The sequence below is a fragment of the Scyliorhinus canicula genome, chromosome 19, assembly GCF_902713615.1.
Source record: "Scyliorhinus canicula chromosome 19, sScyCan1.1, whole genome shotgun sequence".
NCBI classification, from domain to species: Eukaryota; Metazoa; Chordata; class Chondrichthyes; order Carcharhiniformes; family Scyliorhinidae; genus Scyliorhinus; species Scyliorhinus canicula.
Genome location: NC_052164.1, coordinates 18,228,978 through 18,241,092, shown reverse-complemented (window position 1 = coordinate 18,241,092; position 12,115 = coordinate 18,228,978).

Sequence of the window (12,115 nt, the reverse complement as noted above, 5' to 3'; positions counted from 1 at the left end):
ACACAGAGCGGGTGGGAGAATCGCGGGAGGGCCGGGTGACTCACGACACGCCCCCCCTGGCGCCCGCCGTGATTCTTCCACCCCCCCCGCTTGGAAGAATCGCCGCTCGCTGTTTTTCACGGCGACCGGCGATTCTCCGACCCGGATGGGCCGAGCGGCCTGCCGTTCGCGAACGGTTCACGACGGCGGCAACCACACCTGGTCGCTGCCATCGTGAACATGGCGGCAAACGCTGGTTTGACGCTTGTGGTGGGCGGAGAGGGGAGTGAGCACCACGGCCGTGCTCGGGAGGGGACTGGCCCCCGATCGGTGCCCACCGATCGTCGGGCCGGCGTCTCAAAGGGACGCACTCTTTCCCCTCCGCTGCCCCGCAAGATCAAGCCGCCATGTCTTGCGGGGCGGCGGCGGGGAAGACGGCAGCCGCATATGTGCGGATTGGCGCCGGCCAACCTGCGCATGTGTGGCTGACATCATTAGGCGCGCCGGTCACGTCATTCTCGGCGCGCCGGGCCGGGCCAACGACAAGGCCCAGCGGCCGAGAAAAATGGAGCGCCGCTCCTAGCCCCCCAGGTGGTGGTGAATAAGGTGAGAGGAGCGGCCTCCGAGGCCGTCGTGAAACTCAGCCGAGTTCACGACGGCCCTCTCGATTTTCCACGGGAGTGGAGAATTCCTCCCATGATCTTCCTCTTTCCAGTGGAGACTCTCAGTGAGTACACAGGGTTGATTTGGAACACATCACACCCACCACGTGGATTGTAGCAGACTGGTTCGTCAGTCTGACTAGCTATAGCAGGATTAACAGGAGAGTCGAATCCAAGTAGGAGAATCATTAACAGTTCAATAAATGTGTTAAAGCTATCTCCAAGTCTGAACCTTCCTTTGTCAGAGTGCACATCAAGGAAGCAGCTTATGTTACGTCAAGAGCATAACAAAACGGTAACCTTCATCACAGTTAGCAACCCTACCCTGCATTCCGACAGAACTATGAAGAAATGTTTGTTATATTCAACTTACCACAGCAGGAAAGGCCTGCAAAGGTCAAAATTGAAGGAATGTTAAAAGTGTCAGAAACATTGTCAGGTGTCTCATTCTGTTGATACCACCCTGATCATTCCTTTCCTGTCACCCTCCCCCCCCTCCATAAAGCTTGGTGTTAATGTGTGAACAGACTGAATGAACAACATCTGAAAACTAGATCTATTGTGAGCTGTGGGAGCTCAGGTTAATTCAAGTATTCGCCCACCGTGTCAATCTTTGAGCAAATGTCTGTCCACATTCCAGTGTGTGCTAATACAAGAGCCATATTAATGTGCTCACTCTGCAGAGACCATTCTTCGTGTTATTTTAAGGTGTTGTACACTGGCTAATCATGTTAATGAGCTGGAAAGTATTCTTCGCTTCCGTGCGCCAAATGTTCCGAAACAAATTTCATTTTGTTGCATAATCGAAGCTTAATGGATGTTTTGCATGCTGCCCTGTTAACCTTCCTGTTTTCTGACCAAATCTAATTGAACTTCCTGAAAATTGCTTATGTTTATATTGGAAAAATGAGTGAGCACGCAGAAATAATCAAGTCACAAGAACATCTCACAATGTTTTATTTCACTCTGGTACATAATAGGTTTGACCTTAAGTAATGTTTTCAACTTTCAGTAACTGTTAATTGAGATTGATGAGGTTGTGATGTACCCAGCAGGGCACATTCTGTGGAGAAATAGAGCAGGAACAGACATGGAGCCTCTCGCTCTTCTGGATAAAACAGCTCATCAGACAGGGTGAGCAGTCCAAAGTTGTGAGATTGTTTACAGGTGGAAAGGGTTCGTATGATGGCACCTGAAATACATCAAGTGACTATATCGGTGAAACCTTACCAACTTCAGTGTGGAGGGAAATGGAGATGTAAATAAATGAAAAGCATTTCAACCCTCAGGTTGTCTATTGCGTCGTGGGGATGTGACAACTCTTTAACAGAAATTCTCCGAGTCATGCTGTCATGGAGTGTTCGATCTGTGAATTTACCCGCAATCCTCCAATTTTTCCAACCCTCGCCCCCAGGTTATGTAATGGGAGATATCCCCTTCCTCCACATACTGGCTGTACAGCAAAATGCCATTCCATAATTCTCTGGGGCACAATAAGAAAACAGAATGCTTTGCGTGTTAATATTATTCAATCTCATTCATGGTGGATTCTAATATTACACCTGCCCGAGGTGCTACATGGAAAAATGATCCTATAAACTTCGTTCCAATACAAAACAAAACATTTGGCTGACTCCTGATTTGTTTTCACTGACAGGTAAACCCCCCTCCCCCTCCCCTCACCCTGCAACCTCCCCCACCCCCACCCCACAAAGTATCAGACAATAGCAGACCATGCTGAAAAATGCACAGGAAATGAAATACTTGGAGCTCCCTGGAAGGCCCAAAATAGTGATTGGAGTAATCCAATTTAATTTCAGAGTCTGTCTGTTTTGTGTTATTATTTGGGCAAATGCCAGCATCAATTTCCACAACTTGATTTCTGTCGGTATTATATAAGCTCGTGACCAGGAATCTGCAAAGTTCATCCAACGTTTTCTTCAGGAAAATGTGGTAAACCACTGTATTGTATTGTACTGTTGTATTGTTACATGCCTGGGCTTGTCCCTGCTGGCTCCGCCTGTGGCTCCTCCCCTCGGGCTCATGTATAAAGGTGGCCAACCTCCAGCCCGGCCCTCATTCTGGGACCGGCTGCCATAGTTTTTCTCCCGACTCCTCGTCTGTCGTCAATTGATGGTACATCAGAAACCAAATGAGGAAAGATCAAGATGAACAATGAAGAAAAATCCCAAATATGTCTGACAAACTGCACCGTAATGTAGTATTAGGGTGTTTGGGACTGTAAGGGTTAATATGGGACTGGGAAAACAATACCACTCACAGAATATAGAGAGTCACATGGGAGTAGTAGAATGTTGTGGTGAGTCTGTGCAGAATGTGCATCATGTAGGACGGGCAGCACGGTAGCACGAGTGGATAGCACTGTGGCTTCACAGCGCCAGGGTCCCCGGTGGAGGTGAGGGCATGGATGGGTGCAGACTCGATGGGCCGGGTGGCTTCCTTCTGCACTGTATGTTCTATGTTCTATGTCTGGTAGAGGTCAGCATGAAGATAGCACCTAGCCAGGACTGTTTCCAGTGCATATGGACATTGTTAAGTGTTATTAACAAACAGTTAGTGTTCAATTATACATCTGCTCCTCTTCTTAAGACAACGTACAATCGTGTACATTGTGTATGATTATAGGTAGCATAGTGGTTAGCACTATGGCTTCACAGCGCCAGGGTCCCAGGTTCAATTCCCGGCTTGAGTCGCTTTCTGTGCTGAGTCTACACCGTCTCCCCATGTCTGCGTGTGTTCCCTCCGGGTGCTCCGGTTTCCTCCCATAAGTCCTGAAAGACGTGCTGTTAGGTAATTTGGACATTCTGAATTCTCCTTCTATAACCGAACAGGCGCTGAAATGTGGTTACTAGGAGTTTTTCACAGTAACTTTGTTGCAGTGTTAATGTAAGCCTACTTGTGATAATAAAGACTATTATTATTACAACATGATAGCAGCAGGTGGAGGACCCCAAAAATCCCTAAAGGAACTGCAACCTTACCTGAGAAAAGTGTACCTGACTTGAAGATCTCGAGTACATAGCTGGAGATCACCTAAGAAGCTGAAGGGCAGAAAAAAGATCCACTGTACAGTGTAAAAGGACTCCAACAGAGCATGTCGAAGTCTGTTGTGAGACCCGATTAAAAGCAGAGTCAAAGAACCCAGCCAGATTGCCAAAGTGTGGAAAAAGGTTGAAACAAGCTCTTAAATCATCATAGAATTTACAGTGCAGAAGGAGGCCATTTGGCCCATCGAGTCTGCACGGCCCTTTGAAAGAGCACCCCATTTAAATTCACACTTCCAAGCTATGCCCACAACCCAGTAACCCCACCTAACATTTTTGGACACTAAGGGGCAATTTAGCAAAGCAAATCCACCTAACCTGCCCATCTTTGGACTGTGGGAGGAAGCCGGAGCACCCGGAGGAAACCCACGCAGACACGGGGAGAATGTGCAGACTCCACACAGACAGTGACCCAGCGGGGAATTGAACCTGGGACCCTGGCGCTGTGAAGCCATAGTGCTAACCACTGTGCTACCGTGCATTGCAATAGTCAGCCAGCACTGGTATATGAATTTTTTAACGAACACAGCTTTAAGAATGCTGCCTCCTGGATCCAGGGTTGACACCAGAACAACAAAAAAAATTAAAAGTCAGGGCAAAAAATATGCTTCATTCAATTCTCCAAATTCGGGAAAGCAACTAGCTGGCCAAAATGAATTGTTCAGTAGATTTTCCGCAACGTCGCTGAAGTTTACAATGGTTTCATAACATCGATGGGGGCCTGCTAAATGCAGACAAGAATGGGAAGAAAGTAAAACAATTCAAAGTTGCACCCTCCTCTGCTGAAAACAGCTGTGGATGGTAAATCAAGACTGCCAGACCCATTAAGACAGATGGAAGGGCCAGACGAGGTGCAAAATCTGATGTTATGGAAAAGATGGTTTTTAAGGTATGCCCCATAAATTCCCTACAGTGCAGTAGGAAGCCATTCAGCCCATTAAGTCTGGACTGACCCTCTGAAGGAACACTCTATGTAGACCCACGCCCCACCCTATCCCCATAATCACACCTAACCTACACATCATTGGGCACTGAGGGTCAATTTAACATGGCCAATCCACCTAACCTGCGCATCTTTGGACAATGGGAGGAACCCGGAGCACCAGGAAAAAACCCACGTAGACATGGGGAGAAGGTGCAAACTCTACAGTCACCCAAGGCCAGAATTGAACCCGGGTCCCTGGTGCTGAGAGGGACTAAACACTGTGCCACTGTGCTGCACTATGATTACAGAGACTGAACAAACGGCTGCACTATTACATTCATTAGATCCAGTAGCCAAAAACATAATTGCCGGACAAGGAATAAGTGAATCTTCCAATAACTTCGAAGAGGTCATAAATTTCTTTGACTCCTACTTTAACCTAAGAAGTAATAAAATTTTGGAGCAAAGAAAATTTAACAATAGAGTACAAAAGCCTGGGGGGCCTGCAGGCTCTTTCATAAATGAGTTACACAGATTGGCTGAAGGTTGCAATAATGCTGATCTTAACTCAGAGCTTGTAGGAGATGGAATAGTAGTAGGAGTGGCTGATGATGCTCTTTCAGATATACTCCAATCTAAAGAAGATCTCACATTAGAAAAAGCCATCCAGATCATCAGATAATTGGAGGTCTGTGGGCAAAACTGATCCATTTTGTGTTGCAAAGTTAAACCATGGTACAGAGCAGCCTCAATAGTTCAGCTCCGAACACAGTAAAAGGGCAAGGAGACTCCAGGGCAAGGAAAGCAATACCTAGGCAAAGTACAAATGGTAGCAGATCAGGTTCACGCTGTGGTGCTAAAGCACCTCACAGGCACGAGCAGTGCTTTCCCAGTGCCTTGGGCACTTTGGAAAAATGTGTAAGTCCGAAACTTCAAATGTGAAAAGGATCCTAAATGAGTCCATGAAATCGATGAGCCACAACAAGAAGAAGTCCTACAATGCTTCTTGGGAGAAATTAAGAATCTCTGATTCACTTTTTGGAATGCTGACATATCTGTAAATGGTCACCTGACGAATTTCAACTTAGACACAGGAGCTAGTGTGACAGTCCTGTCCAATCAGGAACTGGGGCTAAAATTCACTTATTCCTTGTCCGGCAATTATGTTTTTGGCTACTGGACCTACTGAATGTAATAGTGCAGCCGTTTGTTCAGCCTCTGTAACCATAGTGCAGCATGATATCCAATAGCAGCCACTATTAAATTAACCTTTACATCAAAGAAATCAACTTCAACATTTTTTCCTTCAGTACTACCAGGCCTACCACCTTCACCACCTCACCGAGCAGGCACCCAAATCGGTTTTGTCACAGGTATCCACCTGCTAACATACAAATCGCAAATCACCAACAGGACACAATTGAAGTGAAATTTTGATCTTAGATTATCTGGGATCCAAGCAACTGCAATAAGTCCGAACATATATCAATCCAATTTATATTTGGCACAAATCATACTTATTTTACATTGAAGTGAACAAGCCATTTTCTCACACCTGAGCATTGCTGATGTTAAAGGGTTAATTCTAACACAACTCTCATTATAGCTACTGAGCATGTGCATAAGGAACTATCGTCATGATTGAACGGCCATGTGGTACCTGACAGAAGTAGGCCAGGGGACCCTGCTCCCGGAACTACCCCACTCGCAACGCCTCGTGAGATCTAACATGATATCGCGAGCTGTTGCAATGTAAATCCTGCCCATATTAAAACAAGACAACTAGGCTTATTCTAGCCTTATTCTAATGTGCAGTTTCCTGAGGTACCCGAGGCATTGCGATCTATCTCCTTTGCCTCAGACACTTCGGGCGAGCGCCATTCAGTACTGGTCTCCACAAATGGGGACAAGGTGGAATGGCACTCGTGGGGGTAACCCAGGGGTTTGGAAGGCCCCAGATGCTTGCCCTCTGTGGTGGTTGACACCTTGGCAGTGCCAGCCTGGCACTCCCAAGGTGCCTAGGTGGCACTGGCAGGGGCACTGCCAGAGTGCCAGGTTGGCAGTGCCAAGCTAGCATTTTTTGGCGGCGGCGATTGCGTCCCGATCTCTCGTTCCCTGATGAGTTCCAGTGAATGGAGCTTCTCAGTGCAGGAAACGGGACTATGTGCTGCGAGCGCTGGGAAACATGCTGCTAAACGTCTTCGCTATGGGACTTTGTTCCGATTTGATTAAATCACTACCTCTATCATACTAATCTCACTCAGAGAGGGAAGGGTGGGAAGAACCTAAGAGCGGGGCTGTACGCTCCCTCTTGATGTTCTGTAATCTTATATATAGTTAATAATGTAAATGAAAATACTTTCAAGGAACGATCTTTGCCTCGAGTCAAATCTCTTACTAGAGTGAGACACCCAAAATCTTCTGAGACAACTCAACAATAACAGACTGGTCATCCATTTTGAAACAGCTGTTTTGAAAGCTTATGTGGATACATACAAGTCTACTAAAAGGAGAAAATCTTACTGTCACAGTACACCAGGCTCGATCACTGATTTAGAGATGTGTACAGTTTGGGACGGTAATGTCATGAGATTGCAGCACTGTATTGTTAGGTACTGAACAATGGTAACAGTCTTACTTCTGAGTCTGAAGGTTAAGGATTCAAATCCTGTGCTATAATTTTGAGCACATTAATCTAGAATAGCAGTTGAGTGTAGTATTGAGGGAACATTGCTGTGGTGGCTCAAGACAACATTACAGAGATTTCAAGAGTAAAAAAGGGGTTTATTAACCAAAGACAAAGGCTGGCATATAAACAGGCACTGAACATTAAGGAATGGGTCGTAGCTCTCTGGCCCTGGGGTCCACACTACCCGAGCCCCTTCTCCCAGGGCCCCGAATTACTCGCTCTTGGTCGGGATTCGCACACTCCCACGCGATTGACCCCACGCCGGTCACATGAGCCGTAAGCCCGCCACCTTAAAGGGGCCAGGTTACCATAACTGCATTGTTGAATATGCTATATTTCAGATATGGGCTGGATTCTCCGGTCCCTCGGCTGCATGTTTCTTGGTGGCACGCAGTTCGCTGGCAGCGGATTTCCTATCCCTCACCGCTTGTCAATGGGATTTTACCATTGTAGCCGCCCCACGCCACCGGGAAACCCATGGGCGGAGATGCGCTGCCGGAGGAAAAAGTGAATCGCAACAACCAGAGAATTTCGGCCATTAAACCGAGGCCCTGACCACCCTTTCAGGTAGACATAAAATATACATTATTTTAAAAGAGTGGGAGAGTTCCTCCAATACTCTGACTAACATTTATCCCTGAGCCAACATCATTAAGATTTATAATTTTAAAAAAAATTTCAAGCAGCATGGATGTCGTTGGCAAGGACATCATTTGTTGCCCATCCCTAATTGCCCTTGAACTGAGTGGCTTGCAAGGCCACTTCAGAGGACAGTTAAGAGTGAACTGCATTACAGTCGATCTAGAGTCACATGTAGGCCAGACCAGGTAAGGATAGCAGATTTCCTTCCCTGGAGGACATTAACGAACCAGATGGGTTTTTACTACAATCGCCAATAGTTTCACGGTCACCATTACTGAGACAAGCTTTTAATTCCAGATTTGATTAATTTAATTTAAATTCCGCCAGCCGCAGTGGGGTTTGAACCTCCGATCTCAGAGCATTAGCCTGGGCCTCGCGGTTACTAGCCTAGTGATAGCGCCATTACACTACCATCCCCTCCTAACTGAGCTTGTTTATCCCATTACTGTGGGAGCTTGCTGGGAACAAATTGACCGCTGTGTTTCAAACATTTCAAAAACATTTCAAAAGTGTTCCAGTTGGTTGTGAAGCATTTTTGGATAGCTTCCGATCATGAAAATTGTTCAATCTCGTAAGTGATAATATTGTTAATTCGAAGACACGGTGAACCAATTTGGGCTGCTAGGTTTTACTCAGTTAAATCCGACAAGTTGGCATAGCTGGCAATGATTCTGACTTTCCAATCAAACCCAGTGCAGCCGGTCTTGAACATCCCAATACAAGGCGTTCACACTGTCTCTCCCATCAAACGTTCAGCTGATACAGCTGCCGGTGTTTTTTTTTGAATTATTACTTTAATAGTTGCGATTACAGTAACAACCCCATCATTTATACCAAGAAAATTACACAAGAATACTGATTTAATGCAACCTTATTATTAACCACACTTAGACTAACTGCACAAGGCAGCTGCCTGTGCTTTCTTAAACGGAGTTGCCACAATCATCACTAAGGCAACCGATTATTTGTGAAGATAAACTGTGACTCAGTACAGTGGAAGTGTGTTCTACAGGCAGGCGCCTGGCTGCTTTCCTTCCAATTTCACCTGCCTATTGCTTTTCCTCTTGTGATGACATGCAGCAACAGAACTTGCCACATTCCCACTCGTTCTTCTGAGTGTGAAGCTCAACTGCGAGCTCTTCTTGTTGAAGTAGGTAATAAGTCCCTGCGACGCTGAGAGATGATGTCATCGTCTGGTGAGGTAAATCTAGAACTAGATGGCGCTGTTTCAAGAAACGGGGCCTCCCAGTGAAGACAGAAATGAGGAGGAATTTCTTCTCTCAGGGGGCCTTTGGAATTCCCGTCCACAGGTAGCAGTGAATGCTGTGTCAATGAACATATTCAAGGCCGGGTTAGACAGATTTTTGATTGACCAAGAGTTATGGGGTCAGGCAAGATTGGACGGTGAGGCCACAATCAGGCCAGTAGGACTTATTGGATTTAGGGCTGAATGGCCTACTTCTGCTCCTATTGATCTTATGAACTGTGAACTGTTCAGCCTTCGATAACATCATAACTGAGCCCAACCTGCCTTCACCTCAATTCAAGGCTTTGTGTTGGGTCATGTAATGGAACAGGAGCAGGAACTCCTGCTCATTTATTCCCCTTGCCTGACCATGTAGCACCCCAGCTATTATCGCTGGAAGCACCTGGATGAGACGGCAAAAGAAGTGATGGGAATATTCCTGCCATTTTCTCTGCATTTAGGGAGCTTCTTTAAAATATTATCTACCGGGTATGTTCATTTTTGTCATTGTGCTGTCTGTAAGTTCACATGTGATTTGTTTAGTGTTTCCATTGCAAAAAACATGATTAGTCCCACCCTTATCTGCAAATGAGGTTGCACAGTGGAAAACACCTTCAGTAATACACACAAGGTGGAGAAGAAAAAAGGACAATCAAAATGTAAATTATTCACTCAGAGAGAAATCATCAATTTATTCATTCATCGTATTTTCTGCCACATGGCTCCTTGCGAACCTGAATTTGGAGATTTGGAGTGTACTTCAGCGGACATAACAAGGAGTCTGCTTCCGTGCATCTTTGGCAGGGTGTTTCTTGGTGGCTGTAGTGCAGTGATTCACCCCGATATTCACCGGCACCTTCCTGGTTTTTTGGGCCTTGGGGAGTTTTTGCTGCTGAGGCCACACTTTAGTGATTTCATTCAGCAGGACCAACTCCTCGCATATCAGGGTGCCATTTTGGATGGCAGCACCAATCTCTACAACACCCCTTTCATGCCCCCCCCCAATCTTTTGGACACCCACTTCACCCCGCAACCTTCACATAGCCCCTGACACCTCACCTCTAATGAGCAACCCGCCCCCCAGGCCTGACACCTGGCAGTGACAATCAGGGGTACCTTGGCACTGCCAGCCTGGAACTCTTGCAGTCCCCGTGGCACCCTGGAAATGCTACCCCGGCACCATGGCAGTTCTGCCAGGGTACCACAAGTGAATGTGCCCAGGGTACCACGCTTCCCTGTTCTCAGTCCCCAGGATGTCTCTAATGGTCCTGTGAGACACCCCCGCCCAGGTGTGCCATCACATCTGGTCCATGTTTGTGGAAACCAGTGCTAAACGGTGCCCAGTTTATTTTAATGGCTCATTAAAATATGCTAATCTGGATGTCAGCTAGTGAAGGCGAGATCCAGATCGCGCCAGGCGGAGCGAGTCAGGTGACTCGCGATTGGCCTGGCACCCAGCACAGAGCCTGATTTGGGGTTCTCACGGGATTCACTCGTTGCGCCTGACTGCCGGGTGCAACACGGTGGCTGAATCCTTGCTTTCGAAATTCTAGCCATTTTGTGCAATTATCATTAATTTTCTACAGTTCACCAGATCAATGAGCCTACTACATTCCACGCAGTGCACAGATCTTTGACACTGCAATTTTAGACTTATTTTGTGCAATTCTAGCTATTTCCTGTTGTGTTCATTTCACATGATAAATTATGTGAAATGAGCCAGTGAAGATAACAACACTTGATGGGTAATGTCGGAAAATGGGCTTGGATAAACTTAATTCCTACAAATCAATGATGAGATAGATATATGTTTAATGAAAAAGGAAGGAGTATGCTTTTAGTTCAAAATATTGCCCAAACGGCTGTATATGAAAACTCACTAATGTGCTCCCAAAGGCAGCTACTTGGTTCGTTGTTTACTGACGCTTCATCACAAGCTGTTTTCTTGTCAGTTTTATTGTCAGTGGTGGTTTGTCATCTTCTACTGAGAAAAACATACTTCTGTAAAAACATTTGTGAAACTTACAGCACCAAAGGAGGTAATTTGGCCTGTGGTGACTCTTTGATAGAGCTACGCAGTTAGTCCTACTCTTTCCCCACAGCCATGTCAATGTTTCCTTTTCCAGTGTATATCCTATTCCCCAGAGAAAGTTAATATGGAATTACACTCCTCCACCCCTTCAGGGAGACCCGGAGCGCAGTCTGATAAACCTTCACAGCACCAACTACAGCAAGAACATCCTTCCTCAGATAAGGAGACGAAAACTGCGCACAATATTCCAGGTCTGGTCTCACCAAGGCCCTGCATCATTACAGCTCCTGCTCCTGTACGCGAATCCTCTCCCTATGAAGGCCAACATACAATTTGCCTTCTTTACCGCCTACTGCACCTGCATACTTACTTGCAGCTAAACGTGCACTGCAGGGGTGGCATGGTGGCACAGTGGCTAGCACTGCTGTCTCACAGCACCTAGGACCTGGGTTCGATCCCGGACCCGGGTCACTGTCCATGTGGAGTTTGCACATTCTCCCCGTGTCTGCGTGGGTCCCACAACTCAAAGATGTACAGGATAGGAGGATTGGCCACGCTAAATTGCCGCTTATTTGGAAAAATTAAAAGAAAGTGTACTGCAAGCTGAAAAATAATAGTTATACCCTTTAATTCCAAAAGTAAACATTTTTTATTGTTATAAGAACATAAGAAGCAGGTACATGAAGCATATTCTTGCTCTGTTAGAATAAAAATAATACATTGTTATGAAGTGAAGGTTGCCAGTTTCCCCCACCCACCCCGTGTGCCAAACCCCTGCTCAGCAGATGAAGGTTCCCCCCCCCGCCCCCAACCCCAGCTCAAAACCCCTTGTACCCCCTAAATTATCTCTCTGGGATCATGCAAAGTCTGGGGCA